Raw genomic sequence first — 20,039 nt, forward strand, 5'->3', positions numbered from 1 at the left:
TTATCATTAAATACAAATTTTACATCAACAATGCAAAGTTTAATAAGTTTAATGATAGTAGGAACTGGCAAAGGTAAATCATAATTAACGAGTTCTTCAGATAAGAAACTTAATAAATCATCAACAGGAACTTTCGTAAATATGGAAGTAACATCAAAACTAACCATGTTAAAATCATTTAAGTCAGTCAAGGAGCTTAATTTATCAACTAAATCTATGTTGTTTTTAACTTTAAAGTTAGAAATTTTACCAACAATAGGGCTCAAAATGTCAAGAAGCCATTTGGATAATTTATATGAAACTGATCCTACGGAGCTAATAATTGGTCTGACTGGATTCCCTGGTTTGTGTGTTTTTATTAGTCCATACATGTAAGGTAAAGACGGATTAGTGGGGGTAAATTGTTTGATACATTACTTTTATTGTTCCTTGATAATGTGAGTAGTCACGAAATCACTTGGAATTTCTCCTTTCTTTCACAGTGGTTGTTTTGCATATATATGTATATATATATATATATATATATATATATATATATATATATATATATATATATATATATATATATATATATATATATATATATATATATATATATATATATATATATATATATATATATAAGTACTGAGTGAGTTACTTAATGTTCTGTAAATCTCAAAACTTCTACCTCTACTGCTACTACTGTTACTACTGCTATTATTATTACAATAACTACTACTGCTAAGAACAATAATAATTCTACTACTAATATTAATAATATTAATACTTATACTAATGCTAATTCTTGCGTGGAGGGATCAAGGACCTTGCTGGTGAATGGAGGATGTAACTGGAGGATGGAGGATCCTCTATTTAAGGGGATGAAATAGTCTTGTGAACCTCTGAGAAGAGTTATAGCGGAAGATCACGCAGTAAATTTGAACCTTCTATACGAGACATCCATTCCATTGAGCGCCACTGCTCTTTATGAAGACCACATGGACGGTGGAGAGGTCATGAAGACCACATGGACGATGGTGAGGTCAAGAAGACCACATGGACGGTGGAGAGGTCATGAAGACCACATGGACGGTGGAGAGGTCATGAAGACCACATGCACGGTGGTGAGGTCATGAAGGCCACATGGACGATGGTGAGGACATGAAGACCACATGGACGATGGTGACGTCATGAAGACCACATGGACGGTGGAGAGGTCATGAAGACCACATGGACGGTGGTGACGTCATGAAGACCACATGGACGGTGGAGAGGTCATGAAGACCACATGGACGGTGGAGAGGTCATGAAGACCACATGGACGGTGGAGAGGTCATGAAGACCACATGGACGGTGGAGAGGTCATGAAGACCACATGGACGGTGGAGAGGTCATGAAGACCACATGGACGGTGGAGAGGTCATGAAGACCACATGGACGGTGGAGAGGTCATGAAGACCACATGGACGGTGGTGAGGTCATGAAGGCCACATGGACGATGGTGAGGTCATGAAGACCACATGGACGATGGTGAGGTCATGAAGACCACATGGACGGTGGAGAGGTCATGAAGACCACATGGACGGTGGTGACGTCATGAAGACCACATGGACGGTGGAGAGGTCATGAAGACCACATGGACGGTGGTGACGTCATGAAGACCACATGGACGGTGGAGAGGTCATGAAGACCACATGGACGGTGGTGACGTCATGAAGACCACATGGACGGTGGAGAGGTCATGAAGACCACATGGACGGTGGTGAGGTCATGAAGGCCACATGGACGATGGTGAGGTCATGAAGACCACATGGACGGTGGAGAGGTCATGAAGACCACATGGACGGTGGTGACGTCATGAAGACCACATGGACGGTGGAGAGGTCATGAAGACCACATGGACGGTGGAGATGTCATGAAGACCACATGGACGGTGGAGAGGTCATGAAGACCACATGGACGGTGGAGAGGTCATGAAGACCACATGGACGATGGAGAGGTCATGAAGACCACATGGACGATGGAGAGGTCATGAAGACCACATGGACGGTGGATAGGTCATGAAGACCACATGGACGATGGTGAGGTCATGAAGACCACATGGACGGTGGAGAGGTCATGAAGACCACATGGACGGTGGAGAGGTCATGAAGACCACATGGACGATGGAGAGGTCATGAAGACCACATGGACGATGGAGAGGTCATGAAGACCACATGGACGGTGGAGAGGTCATGAAGACCACATGGACGATGGTGAGGTCATGAAGACCACATGGACGGTGGAGAGGTCATGAAGACCACATGGACGATGGTGAGGTCATGAAGACCACATGGACGATGGTGAGGTCATGAAGACCACATGGACGATGGAGAGGTCATGAAGACCACATGGACGGTGGTGAGGTCATGAAGACCACATGGACGGTGGAGAGGTCATGAAGACCACATGGACGATGGTGAGGTCATGAAGACCACATGGACGGTGGAGAGGTCATGAAGACCACATGGACGGTGGTGACGTCATGAAGACCACATGGACGGTGGAGAGGTCATGAAGACCACATGGACGGTGGTGAGGTCATGAAGACCACATGGACGGTGGAGAGGTCATGAAGACCACATGGACGGTGGTGAGGTCATGAAGGCCACATGGACGATGGTGAGGTCATGAAGACCACATGGACGGTGGAGAGGTCATGAAGACCACATGGACGGTGGTGACGTCATGAAGACCACATGGACGGTGGAGAGGTCATGAAGACCACATGGACGGTGGAGAGGTCATGAAGACCACATGGACGGTGGAGAGGTCATGAAGACCACATGGACGGTGGAAAGGTCATGAAGACCACATGGACGATGGAGAGGTCATGAAGACCACATGGACGATGGAGAGGTCATGAAGACCACATGGACGGTGGATAGGTCATGAAGACCACATGGACGATGGTGAGGTCATGAAGACCACATGGACGGTGGAGAGGTCATGAAGACCACATGGACGGTGGAGAGGTCATGAAGACCACATGGACGATGGAGAGGTCATGAAGACCACATGGACGATGGAGAGGTCATGAAGACCACATGGACGGTGGAGAGGTCATGAAGACCACATGGACGATGGTGAGGTCATGAAGACCACATGGACGGTGGAGAGGTCATGAAGACCACATGGACGATGGTGAGGTCATGAAGACCACATGGACGATGGTGAGGTCATGAAGACCACATGGACGATGGAGAGGTCATGAAGACCACATGGACGGTGGTGAGGTCATGAAGACCACATGGACGGTGGAGAGGTCATGAAGACCACATGGACGATGGTGAGGTCATGAAGACCACATGGACGGTGGAGAGGTCATGAAGACCACATGGACGGTGGAGAGGTCATGAAGACCACATGGACGGTGGAGAGGTCATGAAGACCACATGGACGGTGGAGAGGTCATGAAGACCACATGGACGGTGTAGAGGTCATGAAGACCACATGGACGGTGGAGAGTTCATGAAGACCACATGGACATGTGGAGAGGTCATGAAGACCACATGGACGGTGGAGAGGTCATGAAGGCCACATGGACGGTGGAGAGGTCATGAAGACCACATGGACGGTGGAGAGGTCATGAAGACCACATGGACGGTGGAGAGGTCATGAAGACCACATGGACGGTGGAGAGGTCATGAAGACCACATGGACGATGGAGAGGTCGTGAAGACCACATGGACGGTGGAGAGGTCATGAAGACCACATGGACGATGGAGAGGTCATGAAGACCACATGGACGGTGGAGAGGTCATGAAGACCACATGGACGGTGGTGAGGTCATGAAGACCACATGGACGATGGAGAGGTCATGAAGACCACATGGACGATGGAGAGGTCATGAAGACCACATGGACGGTGGAGAGGTCATGAAGACCACATGGACGGTGGAGAGGTCATGAAGACCACATGGACGGTGGAGAGGTCATGAAGACCACATGGACGGTGGAGAGGTCATGAAGACCACATGGACGATGGAGAGGTCATGAAGACCACATGGACGATGGAGAGGTCATGAAGACCACATGGACGGTGGAGAGGTCATGAAGACCACATGGACGATGGTGAGGTCATGAAGACCACATGGACGGTGGAGAGGTCATGAAGACCACATGGACGATGGTGAGGTCATGAAGACCACATGGACGATGGTGAGGTCATGAAGACCACATGGACGATGGAGAGGTCATGAAGACCACATGGACGGTGGTGAGGTCATGAAGACCACATGGACGGTGGAGAGGTCATGAAGACCACATGGACGATGGTGAGGTCATGAAGACCACATGGACGGTGGAGAGGTCATGAAGACCACATGGACGGTGGAGAGGTCATGAAGACCACATGGACGGTGGAGAGGTCATGAAGACCACATGGACGGTGGAGAGGTCATGAAGACCACATGGACGGTGTAGAGGTCATGAAGACCACATGGACGGTGGAGAGTTCATGAAGACCACATGGACATGTGGAGAGGTCATGAAGACCACATGGACGGTGGAGAGGTCATGAAGGCCACATGGACGGTGGAGAGGTCATGAAGACCACATGGACGGTGGAGAGGTCATGAAGACCACATGGACGGTGGAGAGGTCATGAAGACCACATGGACGGTGGAGAGGTCATGAAGACCACATGGACGATGGAGAGGTCGTGAAGACCACATGGACGGTGGAGAGGTCATGAAGACCACATGGACGATGGAGAGGTCATGAAGACCACATGGACGGTGGAGAGGTCATGAAGACCACATGGACGGTGGTGAGGTCATGAAGACCACATGGACGATGGAGAGGTCATGAAGACCACATGGACGATGGAGAGGTCATGAAGACCACATGGACGGTGGAGAGGTCATGAAGACCACATGGACGGTGGAGAGGTCATGAAGACCACATGGACGGTGGAGAGGTCATGAAGACCACATGGACGGTGGAGAGGTCATGAAGACCACATGGACGATGGAGAGGTCGTGAAGACCACATGGACGGTGGAGAGGTCATGAAGACCACATGGACGATGGAGAGGTCATGAAGACCACATGGACGGTGGAGAGGTCATGAAGACCACATGGACGGTGGTGAGGTCATGAAGACCACATGGACGATGGAGAGGTCATGAAGACCACATGGACGATGGAGAGGTCATGAAGACCACATGGACGGTGGAGAGGTCATGAAGACCACATGGACGGTGGAGAGGTCATGAAGACCACATGGACGGTGGAGAAGTCATGAAGACCACATGGACGATGGAGAGGTCATGAAGACCACATGGACGGTGGAGAGGTCATGAAGACCACATGGACGGTGGTGAGGTCATGAAGACCACATGGACGATGGAGAGGTCATGAAGACCACATGGACGGTGGTGAGGTCATGAAGACCACATGGACGGTGGAGAGGTCATGAAGACCACATGGACGATGGTGAGGTCATGAAGACCACATGGACGATGGAGAGGTCATGAAGACCACATGGACGGTGGAGAGGTCATGAAGACCACATGGACGGTGGAGAGGTCATGAAGACCACATGGACGATGGAGAGGTCATGAAGACCACATGTACGGTGGAGAGGTCATGAAGACCACATGGACGATGGAGAGGTCATGAAGACCACATGTACGGTGGAGAGGTCATGAAGACCACATGGACGGTGGAGAGGTCATGAAGACCACATGGACGGTGGAGAGGTCATGAAGACCACATGGACGATGGAGAGGTCATGAAGACCACATGTACGGTGGAGAGGTCATGAAGACCACATGGACGGTGGAGAGGTCATGAAGACCACATGTACGGTGGAGAGGTCATGAAGACCACATGGACGGTGGAGAGGTCATGAAGACCACATGGACGGTGGAGAGGTCATGAAGACCACATGTACGGTGGAGAGGTCATGAAGACCACATGGACGGTGGAGAGGTCATGAAGACCACATGGACGGTGGAGAGGTCATGAAGACCACATGTACGGTGGAGAGGTCATGAAGACCACATGGACGGTGGAGAGGTCATGAAGACCACATGTACGGTGGAGAGGTCATGAAGACCACATGGACGGTGGAGAGGTCATGAAGACCACATGTACGGTGGAGAGGTCATGAAGACCACATGGACGGTGGAGAGGTCATGAAGACCACATGGACGGTGGAGAGGTCATGAAGACCACATGTACGGTGGAGAGGTCATGAAGACCACATGGACGGTGGAGAGGTCATGAAGACCACATGTACGGTGGAGAGGTCATGAAGACCACATGGACGGTGGAGAGGTCATGAAGACCACATGTACGGTGGAGAGGTCATGAAGACCACATAGGAGAGAGAGTCATAAAGACCACACAGACGAGAGCACAAAACTCCAAGAGCTAACAGTATTAGAGTGCAGTAGTCTAGAATAAATATTAGTCTTGTAAATTATCTAAAAAAATCCTCCAAAATAATGTACCAAATTTCAGTAATGGTGTTGGTTGTGCTTTAACTTTTCTCTAAAATTATACGAAAATTTTGATAATATAATAAATATCTTTTACACGGTCGATAATTTTTCATCTACAACAGTATCCATCACTACTAAAGTTGTACCAGATTGTTGCCACAGAACTCAAAATGCCACAGATCATAAACCAGATTGTTACCACAGAACTCAAAATGCCACAGATCATAAACCAGATTGTTACCACAGAGCTCAAAATGCCACAGATCATAAACCAGATTGTTTTATAATATATTAAAGGTATAAATAGTTGCATTATAGTTAACTAACACTGTTAATTAACTGCTTAGTTATGAGTTTAATTTTCTAGCTGACTGAAGTGCTTCGGTTAACAAGAGGCTTCCCATCAAACAGTTTATACATGTTAAGTAATCCTTTGTTAGTTGTAATACTATGTTAATCGTAATCATATGTCGATTGAAATCCTTTGTGAATTGTAATCCTGTCAATTGTAATCTTTTGTCAGTTGTAATCCTGTCAAATGTTGCCACTTGTTACACAGTAGCAACGAGAGAAATTTTTTGGCCTGTACACCTACACCAGTAGGCCTAAAGTTGTCACACCAGTAGGCCTAAAGTTGTCACACCAGTAGGCCTAAAGTTGTCACACCAGTAGGCCTAAAGTTGTCACACCAGCAGGCCTAAAGCTGTTACACCAGCAGGCCTAAAGTTGACACACCAGCAGGCCTAAAGTTGCCTCATCAGTAGGCCTATCCTACAGCTCTACACACAACACATTTATCTTACCTGAGATGTGTTTAGATCTTCTTCGGTTGCTGATCCTCGTCAACCTGTAAGGAAAATAGGGTTCAATACTATAAAGTTATTGTCTTACGTAGGATATCTGCCAGGCTCCATACCTGGCTCCGAGTTACTGGTGTGTGGTGATGCAGGGGTGGTGATGCTGGTGTAGTGGTGGTGAGGTGATGGTGTGGTGGTAGTGAAGTAGTGGAGAGGTTATGGTACTATTGGTGGTTGTGGTGTAGTGGAGGGATTACAGATGAGTGGTTGCTTTAATGGTGAGGGCGTGATGACGGTGTGGAGGTGAGAGTGCGGGTGTGATGATGGTGTGGAGGTGAGAGTGAGGGTGTGATGACGGTGTGGAGGTGAGAGTGAGGGTGTGATGACGGTGTGGAGGTGAGAGTGAGGGCGTGATGACGGTGTGGAGATGAGAGTGAGGGTGTGATGACGGTGTGGAGGTGAGAGTGAGGGCGTGATGACGGTGTGGAGGTGAGAGTGAGGGTGTGATGACGGTGTGGACGTGAGAGTGAGGGTGAGATGAAGATATGGAGGTGAGAGTGAGGGTGTGATGACGGTGTGGAGGTGGGAGTGAGGGCGTGATGACGGTGTGGAGGTGAGAGTGAGGGTGTGATGACGGTGTGGGGGTGATAGTGAGGGTGTAATGACGGTGTGGAGGTGAGAGTGAGGGCGTGATGACGGTGTGGAGGTGAGAGTGAGGGTGTGATGACGGTGTGGAGGTGAGAGTGAGGGTGTGATGACGGTGTGGAGGTGAGAGTGAGGGCGTGATGACGGTGTGGAGGTGAGAGTGAGGGTGTGATGACGGTGTGGAGGTGAGAGTGAGGGTGTGATGACGGTGTGGAGGTGAGAGTGAGGGCGTGATGACGGTGTGGAGGTGAGAGTGAGGGTGTGATGACGGTGTGGAGGTGAGAGTGAGGGTGTGATGACGGTGTGGAGGTGAGAGTGAGGGTGTGATGACGGTGTGGAGGTGAGAGTGAGGGTGTGATGAAGATATGGAGGTGAGAGTGAGGGCGTGATGACGGTGTGGAGGTGGGAGTGAGGGCGTGATGACGGTGTGGAGGTGAGAGTGAGGGTGTGATGACGGTGTGGGGGTGATAGTGAGGGTGTAATGACGGTGTGGAGGTGAGAGTGAGGGCGTGATAACGGTGTGGAGGTGAGAGGGAGGGTGTGATGACGGTGTGGAGGTGAGAGTGAGGGTGTGATGACGGTGTGGAGGTGAGAGTGAAGGTGTGATGACTGTGTGGAGGTGAGAGTGAGGGTGTGATGACGGTGTGGAGGTGAGAGTGAGGATGTTATGAGGTGTGGAGGTGAGAGTGAGGGTGTGATATTGGTGTGGAGGTGGGAGTGAGGGTGTGATGACGGTGTGGAGGTGAGAGTGAGGGTGTGATGACGGTGTGGAGGTGAGAGTGAGGGTGTAATGACGGTGTGGAGGTGAGAGTGAGGGTGTGATGACGGTGTGGAGGTGAGAGTGAGGGTGTGATGACGGTGTGGAGGTGAGAGTGAGGGTGTGATGACGGTGTGGAGGTGAGAGTGAGGGTGTGATGACGGTGTGGAGGTGAGAGTGAGGGTGTGATGACGGTGTGGAGGTGAGAGTGAGGGTGTGATGACGGTGTGGAGGTGAGAGTGAGGGTGTGATGACGGTGTGGAGGTGAGAGTGAGGGTGTGATGACGGTGTGGAGGTGAGAGTGAGGGTGTAATGACGGTGTGGAGGTGAGAGTGAGGGTGTGATGACGGTGTGGAGGTGAGAGTGAGGGTGTGATGACGGTGTGGAGGTGGGAGTGAGGGTGTGATGACGGTGTGGAGGTGAGAGTGAGGATGTGATGACGGTGTGGAGGTGAGAGTGAGGGTGTGATGACGGTGTGGAGGTGAGAGTGAGGGTGTGATGGCGGTGTGGAGGTGAGAGTGAGGGTGTGATGACGGTGTGGAGGTGAGAGTGAGGATGTGTGATGACGGTGTGGAGGTGAGAGTGAGGGTGTGATGACGGTGTGGAGGTGAGAGTGAGGGTGTGATGGCGGTGTGGAGGTGAGAGTGAGGGTGTGATGACGGTGTGGAGGTGAGAGTGAGGATGTGTGATGACGGTGTGGAGGTGAGAGTGAGGGTGTGATGACGGTGTGGAGGTGAGAGTGAGGGTGTGATGGCGGTGTGGAGGTGAGAGTGAGGGTGTGATGACGGTGTGGAGGTGAGAGTGAGGATGTGTGATGACGGTGTGGAGGTGAGAGTGAGGGTGTGATGACGGTGTGGAGGTGGGAGTGAGGGTGTGATGACGGTGTGGAGGTGGGAGTGAGGGTGTGATGATGGTGTGGAGGTGAGAGTGAGGGTGTGATGACGGTGTGGAGGTGAGAGTGAGGGCGTGATGACGGTGTGGAGGTGAGAGTGAGGGTGTGATGACGGTGTGGAGGTGGGAGTGAGGGTGTGATGACGGTGTGGAGGTGGGAGTGAGGGTGTGATGATGGTGTGGAGGTGAGAGTGAGGGTGTGATGACGGTGTGGAGGTGAGAGTGAGGGTGTGATGACGGTGTGGAGGTGGGAGTGAGGGTGTGATGACGGTGTGGAGGTGGGAGTGAGGGTGTGATGATGGTGTGGAGGTGGGAGTGAGGGTGTGATGATGGTGTGGAGGTGAGAGCGAGGGCGTGATGACGGAGTCGAGGTGGGAGTGAGGGTGTGATGACGGTGTGGAGGTAAGAGTGAGGGTGTGATGACGGTGTGGAGGTAAGAGTGAGGGTGTGATGATGGTGTGGACGTGAGAACGAGGGCGTGATGACGGTGTGGAGGTGGGAGTGAGGGTGTGATGACGGTGTGGAGGTAAGAGTGAGGGTGTGATGATGGTGTGGACGTGAGAACGAGGGCGTGATGACGGTGTGGAGGTAAGAGTGAGGGTGTGATGATGGTGTGGACGTGAGAACGAGGGCGTGATGACGGTGTGGAGGTGGGAGTGAGGGTGTGATGACGGTGTGGAGGTAAGAGTGAGGGTGTGATGATGGTGTGGACGTGAGAACGAGGGCGTGATGACGGTGTGGAGGTGGGAGTGAGGGCGTGATGACGGTGTGGAGGTGGGAGTGAGGGTGTGATGACGGTGTGGAGGTGGGAGTGAGGGTGTGATGATGGTGTGGAGGTGAGAGCGAGGGCGTGATGACGGTGTGGAGGTGGGAGTGAGGGTGTGATGATAGTGTGGAGGTGAGAGTGAGGGCGTGATGACGGTGTGGAGGTGGGAGTGAGGGTGTGATGATGGTGTGGAGGTGGGAGTGAGGGCGTGATGACGGTGTGGAGGTGGGAGTGAGGGCGTGATGACGGTGTGGAGGTGGGAGTGAGGGTGTGATGACGGTGTGGAGGTGGGAGTGAGGGTGTGATGTCTGTGTGGAGGTGAGAGTGAGGGTGTGATGACTGTGTGGAAGTGGGAGTGAGGGCGTGATGACGGTGTGGAGGTGAGAGTGAGGGTGTGATGACGGTGTGGAGGTGGGAGTGAGGGCGTGATGACGGTGTGGAGGTGGGAGTGAGGGTGTGATGACGGTGTGGAGGTGGGAGTGAGGGTGTGATGACGGTGTGGAGGTGGGAGTGAGGGTGTGATGTCTGTGTGGAGGTGAGAGTGAGGGTGTGATGACTGTGTGGAAGTGGGAGTGAGGGCGTGATGATGGTGTGGAGGTGGGAGTGAGGGTGTGATGATGGTGTGGAGGTGGGAGTGAGGGTGTGATGTCTGTGTGGAGGTGAGAGTGAGGGTGTGATGACTGTGTGGAGGTGGGAGTGAGGGCGTGATGATGGTGTGGAGGTGAGAGTGAGGGTGTGGTGATTGTGTGGAGGTGGGAGTGAAGGTGTGATGACGGTGTGGAGGTGGGAGTGAGGGTGTGATGACGGTGTGGAGGTGGGAGTGAGGGTGTGATGACGGTGTGGAGGTGAGAGTGAGGGTGTGATGACGGTGTGGAGGTGGGAGTGAGGGTGTGATGACTGTGTGGAGGTGAGAGTGAGGGTGTGATGACGGTGTGGAGGTGAGAGTGAGGGTGTGATGACGGTGTGGAGGTGGGAGTGAGGGTGTGATGACGGTGTCGAGGTGGGAGTGAGGGTGTGATGACGGTGTGGAGGTGGGAGTGAGGGTGTGATGACGGTGTGGAGGTGAGAGTGAGGGTGTGATGACGGTGTGGAGGTGGGAGTGAGGGTGTGATGACGGTGTGGAGGTGGGAGTGAGGGTGTGATGACGGTGTGGAGGTGGGAGTGAGGGTGTGATGGCGGTGTGGAGGTGAGAGTGAGGGTGTGATGACGGTGTGGAGGTGGGAGTGAGGGTGTGATGACGGTGTGGAGGTGAGAGTGAGGGTGTGATGACGGTGTGGAGGTGGGAGTGAGGGTGTGATGACGGTGTGGAGGTGGGAGTGAGAGTGTGATGACTGTGTGGAGGTGAGAGTGAGGGTGTGATGACGGTGTGGAGGTGGGAGTGAGGGTGTGATGACGGTGTGGAGGTGGGAGTGAGGGTATGATGACGGTGTGGAGGTGAGAGTGAGGGTGTGATGACGGTGTGGAGGTGAGAGTGAGGGTGTGATGACGGTGTGGAGGTGGGAGTGAGGGTGTGATGACGGTGTGGAGGTGAGAGTGAGGGTGTGACGACGGTGTGGAGGTGGGAGTGAGGGTGTGATGACGGTGTGGCGGTGGGAGTGAGTGTGTGATGACGGTGTGGAGGTGAGAGTGAGGGTGTGATGATGGTGTGGAGGTGGGAGTGAGGGTGTGATGACGGTGTGGAGGTGGGAGTGAGGGTGTGATGACGGTGTGGAGGTGGGAGTGAGGGTATGATGACGGTGTGGAGGTGAGAGTGAGGGTGTGATGATGGTGTGGAGGTGAGAGTGAGGGTGTGATGATGGTGTGGAGGTGAGAGTGAGGGTGTGATGATGGTGTGGAGGTGAGAGTGAGGGAGTGATGATGGTGTGGAGGTGAGAGTGAGGGTGTGATGACGGTGTGGAGGTGAGCGTGAGGGTGTGATGACTGTGTGGAGGTGGGAGTGAGGGTGTGATGACGGTGTGCAGGTGAGAGTGAGGGTGTGATGACTGTGTGGAGGTGGGAGTGAGGGTGTGATGACGGTGTGGAGGTGAGAGTGAGGGTGTGATGACGGTGTGGAGGTGAGAGTGAGGGTGTGATGATGGTGTGGAGGTGAGAGTGAGGGTGTGATGATGGTGTGGAGGTGAGAGTGAGGGTGTGATGATGGTGTGGAGGTGAGAGTGAGGATGTGATGATGGTGTGGAGGTGAGAGTGAGGGTGTGATAACGGTGTGGAGGTGGGAGTGAGGGTGTGATGACGGTGTCTAGGTGAGAGTGAGGGTGTGATGACGGTGTGGAGGTGGGAGTGAGGGTGTGATGACGGTGTGGAGGTGGGAGTGAGGGTGTGATGTCTGTGTGGAGGTGGGAGTGAGGGTGTGATGATGGTGTGGAGGTGAGAGTGAGGGTGTGATGATGGTGTGGAGGTGAGAGTGAGGGTGTGATGACGGTGTGGAGGTGGGAGTGAGGGTGTGATGATGGTGTGGAGGTGAGAGTGAGGGTGTGATGATGGTGTGGAGGTGAGAGTGAGGGTGTGATGACGGTGTGGAGGTGGGAGTGAGGGTGTGATGACGGTGTGGAGGTGGGAATGAGGGTGTGATGAGGGTGTGGAGGTGAGAGTGAGGGTGTGATGACGGTGTGGAGGTGGGAGTGAGGGTGTGATGACGGTGTGGAGGTGAGAGTGAGGGTGTGATGACGGTGTGGAGGTGGGAGCGAGGGTGTGATGACGGTGTGGAGGTGAGAGTGAGGGTGTGATGACGGTGTGGAGGTGGGAGTGAGGGTGTGATGACGGTGTGGAGGTGAGAGTGAGGGTGTGATGATGGTGTGGAGGTGGGAGTGAGGGTGTGATGACGGTGTGGAGGTGGGAGTGAGGGTGTGATGACGGTGTGGAGGTGGGAGTGAGGGCGTGATGATGGTGTGGAGGTGAGAGTCAGGGTGTGATGACGGTGTGGAGGTGAGCGTGAGGGTGTGATGACTGTGTGGAGGTGGGAGTGAGGGTGTGATGACGGTGTGGCGGTGGGAGTGAGGGTGTGATGACTGTGTGGAGGTGGGAGTGAGGGTGTGATGACGGTGTGGAGGTGGGAGTGAGGGTGTGATGACGGTGTGGAGGTGGGAGTGAGGGTGTGATGTCTGTGTGGAGGTGGGAGTGAGGGTGTGATGATGGTGTGGAGGTGAGAGTGAGGGTGTGATGACGGTGTGGAGGTGGGAGTGAGGGTGTGATGATGGTGTGGAGGTGAGAGTGAGGGTGTGATGTCTGTGTGGAGGTGGGAGTGAGGGTGTGATGATGGTGTGGAGGTGAGAGTGAGGGTGTGATGACGGTGTGGAGGTGGGAGTGAGGGCGTGATGATGGTGTGGAGGTGGGAGTGAGGGTGTGATGATGGTGTGGAGGTGGGAGTGAGGGTGTGATGTCTGTGTGGAGGTGGGAGTGAGGGTGTGATGATGGTGTGGAGGTGAGAGTGAGGGTGTGATGACGGTGTGGAGGTGGGAGTGAGGGCGTGATGATGGTGTGGAGGTGAGAATGAGGGTGTGATGACGGTGTGGAGGTGAAAGTGAGGGTGTGATGATGGTGTGGAGGTGGGAGTGAGAGTGTGATGACTGAGGGGAGGTGGGAGTGAGGGTGTGATGATGGTGTGGAGGTGGGAGTGAGGGTGTGATGATGGTGTGGAGGTGGGAGTGAGCGTGTGATGATGGTGTGGAGGTGGAAGTGAGGGTGTGATGATGGTGTGGAGGTGGGAGTGAGTGCGTGATGACGGTGTGGAGGTGGGAGTGATGGTGTGGTGATGGTGTGGAGGTGGGAGTGAGGGTGTGATGACGGTGTGGAGGTGGGAGTGAGGGCGTGATGATGGTGTGGAGGTGGGAGTGAGGGTGTGATGATGGTGTGGATGTGGGAGTGAGGGTGTGATGTCTGTGTGGAGGTGAGAGTGAGGGTGTGATGACTGTGTGGAGGTGGGAGTGAGGGCGTGATGACGGTGTGGAGGTGGGAGTGAGGGTGTGGTGATGGTGTGGAGGTGGGAGTGAGGGTGTGATGACGGTGTGGAGGTGGGAGTGAGGGTGTGATGTCTGTGTGGAGGTGGGAGTGAGGGTGTGATGACTGTGTGGAGGTGGGAGTGAGGGCGTGATGATGGTGTGGAGGTGGGAGTGAGGGTGTGATGATGGTGTGGAGGTGGGAGTGAGGGTGTGATGTCTGTGTGGAGGTGGGAGTGAGGGTGTGATGACTGTGTGGAGGTGGGAGTGAGGGCGTGATGATGGTGTGGAGGTGAGAGTGAGGGTGTGGTGATGGTGTGGAGGTGGGAGTGAAGGTGTGATGACGGTGTGGAGGTGGGAGTGAGGGTGTGATGACGGTGTGGAGGTGGGAGTGAGGGTGTGATGACGGTGTGGAGGTGAGAGTGAGGGTGTGATGACGGTGTGGAGGTGGGAGTGAGGGTGTGATGACTGTGTGGAGGTGAGAGTGAGGGTGTGATGACGGTGTGGAGGTGAGAGTGAGGGTGTGATGACGGTGTGGAGGTGGGAGTGAGGGTGTGATGACGGTGTGGAGGTGGGAGTGAGGGTGTGATGACGGTGTGGAGGTGGGAGTGAGGGTGTGATGACGGTGTGGAGGTGAGAGTGAGGGTGTGATGACGGTGTGGAGGTGGGAGTGAGGGTGTGATGACGGTGTGGAGGTGGGAGTGAGGGTGTGATGACGGTGTGGAGGTGGGAGTGAGGGTGTGATGGCGGTGTGGAGGTGAGAGTGAGGGTGTGATGACGGTGTGGAGGTGGGAGTGAGGGTGTGATGACGGTGTGGAGGTGAGAGTGAGGGTGTGATGACGGTGTGGAGGTGGGAGTGAGGGTGTGATGACGGTGTGGAGGTGGGAGTGAGAGTGTGATGACTGTGTGGAGGTGAGAGTGAGGGTGTGATGACGGTGTGGAGGTGGGAGTGAGGGTGTGATGACGGTGTGGAGGTGAGAGTGAGGGTGTGACGACGGTGTGGAGGTGGGAGTGAGGGTGTGATGACGGTGTGGCGGTGGGAGTGAGGGTGTGATGACGGTGTGGAGGTGGGAGTGAGGGTGTGATGAGGGTGTGGAGGTGAGAGTGAGGGTGTGATGACGGTGTGGAGGTGGGAGTGAGGGTGTGATGACGGTGTGGAGGTGAGAGTGAGGGTGTGATGACGGTGTGGAGGTGGGAGCGAGGGTGTGATGACGGTGTGGAGGTGAGAGTGAGGGTGTGATGACGGTGTGGAGGTGGGAGTGAGGGTGTGATGACGGTGTGGAGGTGAGAGTGAGGGTGTGATGATGGTGTGGAGGTGGGAGTGAGGGTGTGATGACGGTGTGGAGGTGGGAGTGAGGGCGTGATGATGGTGTGGAGGTGAGAGTGAGGGTGTGATGACGGTGTGGAGGTGAGCGTGAGGGTGTGATGACTGTGTGGAGGTGGGAGTGAGGGTGTGATGACGGTGTGGAGGTGGGAGTGAGGGTGTGATGACGGTGTGGCGGTGGGAGTGAGGGTATGATGACGGTGTGGAGGTGAGAGTGAGGGTATGATGACGGTGTGGAGGTGAGAGTGAGGGTGTGATGATGGTGTGGAGGTGAGAGTGATTGTGTGATGATGGTGTGGAGGTGAGAGTGAGGGTGTGATGATGGTGTGGAGGTGAGAGTGAGGGTGTGATGATGGTGTGGAGGTGAGAGTGAGGGTGTGATGACGGTGTGGAGGTGAGCGTGAGGGTGTGATGACTGTGTGGAGGTGGGAGTGAGGGTGTGATGACGGTGTGCAGGTGAGAGTGAGGGTGTGATGACTGTGTGGAGGTGGGAGTGAGGGTGTGATGACGGTGTGGAGGTGAGAGTGAGGGTGTGATGACGGTGTGGAGGTGAGAGTGAGGGTGTGATAACGGTGTGGAGGTGGGAGTGAGGGTGTGATGACTGTGTGGAGGTGAGAGTGAGGGTGTGATAACGGTGTGGAGGTGGGAGTGAGGGTGTGATGACGGTGTGGAGGTGAGAGTGAGGGTGTGATGACGGTGTGGAGGTGGGAGTGAGGGTGTGATGACGGTGTGGAGGTGGGAGTGAGGGTGTGATGTCTGTGTGGAGGTGGGAGTGAGGGTGTGATGATGGTGTGGAGGTGAGAGTGAGGGTGTGATGACGGTGTGGAGGTGGGAGTGAGGGTGTGATGATGGTGTGGAGGTGAGAGTGAGGGTGTGATGATGGTGTGGAGGTGAGAGTGAGGGTGTGATGACGGTGTGGAGGTGGGAGTGAGGGTGTGATGACGGTGTGGAGGTGGGAATGAGGGTGTGATGAGGGTGTGGAGGTGAGAGTGAGGGTGTGATGACGGTGTGGAGGTGGGAGTGAGGGTGTGATGACGGTGTGGAGGTGAGAGTGAGGGTGTGATGACGGTGTGGAGGTGGGAGCGAGGGTGTGATGACGGTGTGGAGGTGAGAGTGAGGGTGTGATGACGGTGTGGAGGTGGGAGTGAGGGTGTGATGACGGTGTGGAGGTGAGAGTGAGGGTGTGATGATGGTGTGGAGGTGGGAGTGAGGGTGTGATGACGGTGTGGAGGTGGGAGTGAGGGTGTGATGACGGTGTGGAGGTGGGAGTGAGGGCGTGATGATGGTGTGGAGGTGAGAGTCAGGGTGTGATGACGGTGTGGAGGTGAGCGTGAGGGTGTGATGACTGTGTGGAGGTGGGAGTGAGGGTGTGATGACGGTGTGGCGGTGGGAGTGAGGGTGTGATGACTGTGTGGAGGTGGGAGTGAGGGTATGATGACTGTGTGGAGGTGGGAGTGAGGGTGTGATGACTGTGTGGAGGTGGGAGTGAGGGTGTGATGACTGTGTGGAGGTGGGAGTGAGGGTATGATGACTGTGTGGAGGTGGGAGTGAGGGTGTGATGACGGTGTGGAGGTGGGAGTGAGGGTGTGATGACGGTGTGGAGGTGAGCGTGAGGGTGTGATGACTGTGTGGAGGTGGGAGTGAGGGTGTGATGACGGTGTGGCGGTGGGAGTGAGGGTGTGATGACTGTGTGGAGGTGGGAGTGAGGGTATGATGACTGTGTGGAGGTGGGAGTGAGGGTGTGATGACGGTGTGGAGGTGGGAGTGAGGGTGTGATGACGGTGTGGAGGTGAGCGTGAGGGTGTGATGACTGTGTGGAGGTGGGAGTGAGGGTGTGATGACGGTGTGGCGGTGGGAGTGAGGGTGTGATGACGGTGTGGAGGTGAGAGTGAGGGTGTGATGATGGTGTGGAGGTGGGAGTGAGGGTGTGATGACGGTGTGGCGGTGGGAGTGAGGGTGTGATGACTGTGTGGAGGTGGGAGTGAGGGTATGATGACGGTGTGGAGGTGGGAGTGAGGGTATGATGACGGTGTGGAGGTGAGAGTGAGGGTGTGATGATGGTGTGGAGGTGAGAGTGAGGGTGTGATGATGGTGTGGAGGTGAGAGTGAGGGTGTGATGATGGTGTGGAGGTGAGAGTGAGGGTGTGATGATGGTTTGGAGGTGAGAGTGAGGGTGTGATGACGGTGTGGAGGTGAGCGTGAGGGTGTGATGACTGTGTGGAGGTGGGAGTGAGGGTGTGATGACGGTGTGCAGGTGAGAGTGAGGGTGTGATGACTGTGTGGAGGTGGGAGTGAGGGTGTGATGACGGTGTGGAGGTGAGAGTGAGGGTGTGATGACGGTGTGGAGGTGAGAGTGAGGGTGTGATGATGGTGTGGAGGTGAGAGTGAGGGTGTGATGATGGTGTGGAGGTGAGAGTGAGGGTGTGATGATGGTGTGGAGGTGAGAGTGAGGGTGTGATGACGGTGTGGAGGTGAGAGTGAGGATGTGATGATGGTGTGGAGGTGAGAGTGATGGTGTGATAACGGTGTGGAGGTGGGAGTGAGGGTGTGATGACGGTGTGGAGGTGGGAGTGAGGGTGTGATGACGGTGTGGAGGTGAGAGTGAGGGTGTGATGATGGTGTGGAGGTGGGAGTGAGGGTGTGATGATGGTGTGGAGGTGAGAGTGAGGGTGTGATGATGGTGTGGAGGTGAGAGTGAGGGTGTGATGACGGTGTGGAGGTGGGAGTGAGGGTGTGATGACGGTGTGGAGGTGGGAATGAGGGTGTGATGACTGTGTGGAGGTGGGAGTGAGGGTGTGATGACTGTGTGGAGGTGGGAGTGAGGGTGTGATGACTGTGTGGAGGTGGGAGTGAGGGTGTGATGACTGTGTGGAGGTGGGAGTGAGGGTGTGATGACTGTGTGGAGGTGGGAGTGAGGGTGTGATGACTGTGTGGAGGTGAGAGTGATGGTGTGATGACTGTGTGGAGGTGGGAATGAGGGTGTGATGACTGTGTGGAGGTGGGAGTGAGGGTGTGATGACGGTGTGGAGGTCGGAGTGAGGGTGTGATGACGGTGTGGAGGTGGGAGTGAGGGTGTGATGACGGTGTGGAGGTGAGAGTGAGGGTGTGATGATGGTGTGGAGGTGGGAGTGAGGGTGTGATGACGGTGTGGAGGTGAGAGTGAGGGTGTGATGATGGTGTGGAGGTGGGAGTGAGGGTGTGATGACGGTGTGGAGGTGAGAGTGAGGGTGTGATGACGGTGTGGAGGTGAGAGTGAGGGTGTGATGATGGTGTGGAGGTGAGAGTGAGGGTGTGATGATGGTGTGGAGGTGGGAGTGAGGGTGTGATGATGGTGTGGAGGTGGGAGTGAGGGTGTGATGATGGTGTGGAGGTGAGAGTGAGGGTGTGATGATGGTGTGGAGGTGGGAGTGAGGGTGTGATGATGGTGTGGAGGTGGGGTGGGAGGTGTGATGGATGGTGTGGGGTGAGGGAGTGAGAGGGTGTGATGATGGTGTCAGGTGGGGTCAGAGGTATGATAGCATGGTGTGGAGGGTGGGAGTGAAGGTGTGATGGATGGTGTGGAGGGGTGGGAGTGGGAATTGGTGATGGCAAAGTAAGGGCATTGCAGGGTGGGGAGTGGCCAGGACAGTGGGAGTGGAGGGTGGGTGAGGATGGGTGGTGGAGGTGGGGAATGAGGGTGTGATGACAGTGTGGAGGTGGGAGAGTGAGGGTGCTTGATTGGACGGTGGGTTGGGAGTCATTGGGTCTTGATGACAGTGGTTGTGGAGGTGGGAAGTGAGGTGTGATGACAGGTGTAGGAGGTGGGGGTAAGTAGGATGTGTATTGGACAGGGTGGTGGAGGGAGGTAGGAATGACAGGTGTGGAGGTTGACAGTGAGGAAATTAGGAAGGTAGGTGTAATGGGAGTGAGGTGTGGAGGTGGGACGGTGAGGAGGTGGGATGGGGCTGTGATGGAGGGTCGGCAGGAGGTGGGGTAAGTGTGATGACCAGGTGTGGAGGCTGAGTGAGGTGTGATGACTGTGTGGAGGTGAGGAGGGGTGAAGGTGTGATGACAGGTGTGGAGGTGGGAGTAGGGTGTGATGACAGTGTGGAGGTGGGATGAGGGTGTGGATGTGAGGGGGTGTGATGTCCAGGGGTAGAGGTGTGATGACTGTGGAGGTGAGTGAGGGTGTGATGACAGTGTGGGGAGGTGGAGTGGGATGTGACAGTGTGGAGAGGGAATGAGGTGTATGACAGTGTGGATGAGAGTGAGGTGTGATGACAGTGTGGAGGTGAGTGAGGTGTGATGACAGTGTGGAGGTGATGAGGTGTGTGAGGTGTGGAGGGGTGAGGTGGTGTGGAGGTGTGGAGGTGAGAGTGAGGGTGTGATGACTGTGTGGAGGTGAGAGTGAGGGTGTGATGACGGTGTGGAGGTGAGAGTGAGGGTGTGATGACTGTGTGGAGGTGAGAGTGAGGGT

The 20,039-nt window shown here is 54.6% G+C and overlaps 1 protein-coding gene across 1 annotated transcript in view; it reads right to left on the bottom strand.

The window, feature by feature from the left end:
• The window catches only part of LOC138852336 (PDF receptor-like), a 168,295-nt gene that overhangs the window by 79,087 nt on the left and 69,169 nt on the right, over positions 1–20,039 (bottom strand). Inside the window, exon 2 of the mRNA XM_070082249.1 lies at positions 7,275–7,318. The gene's annotated coding sequence lies outside the window, so the exon portion shown is untranslated. The remainder of the gene's footprint in view (positions 1–7,274; positions 7,319–20,039) is intronic.

This window comes from Cherax quadricarinatus, chromosome 7 (assembly GCF_038502225.1).
Source record: "Cherax quadricarinatus isolate ZL_2023a chromosome 7, ASM3850222v1, whole genome shotgun sequence".
NCBI lineage: Eukaryota > Metazoa > Arthropoda > Malacostraca > Decapoda > Parastacidae > Cherax > Cherax quadricarinatus.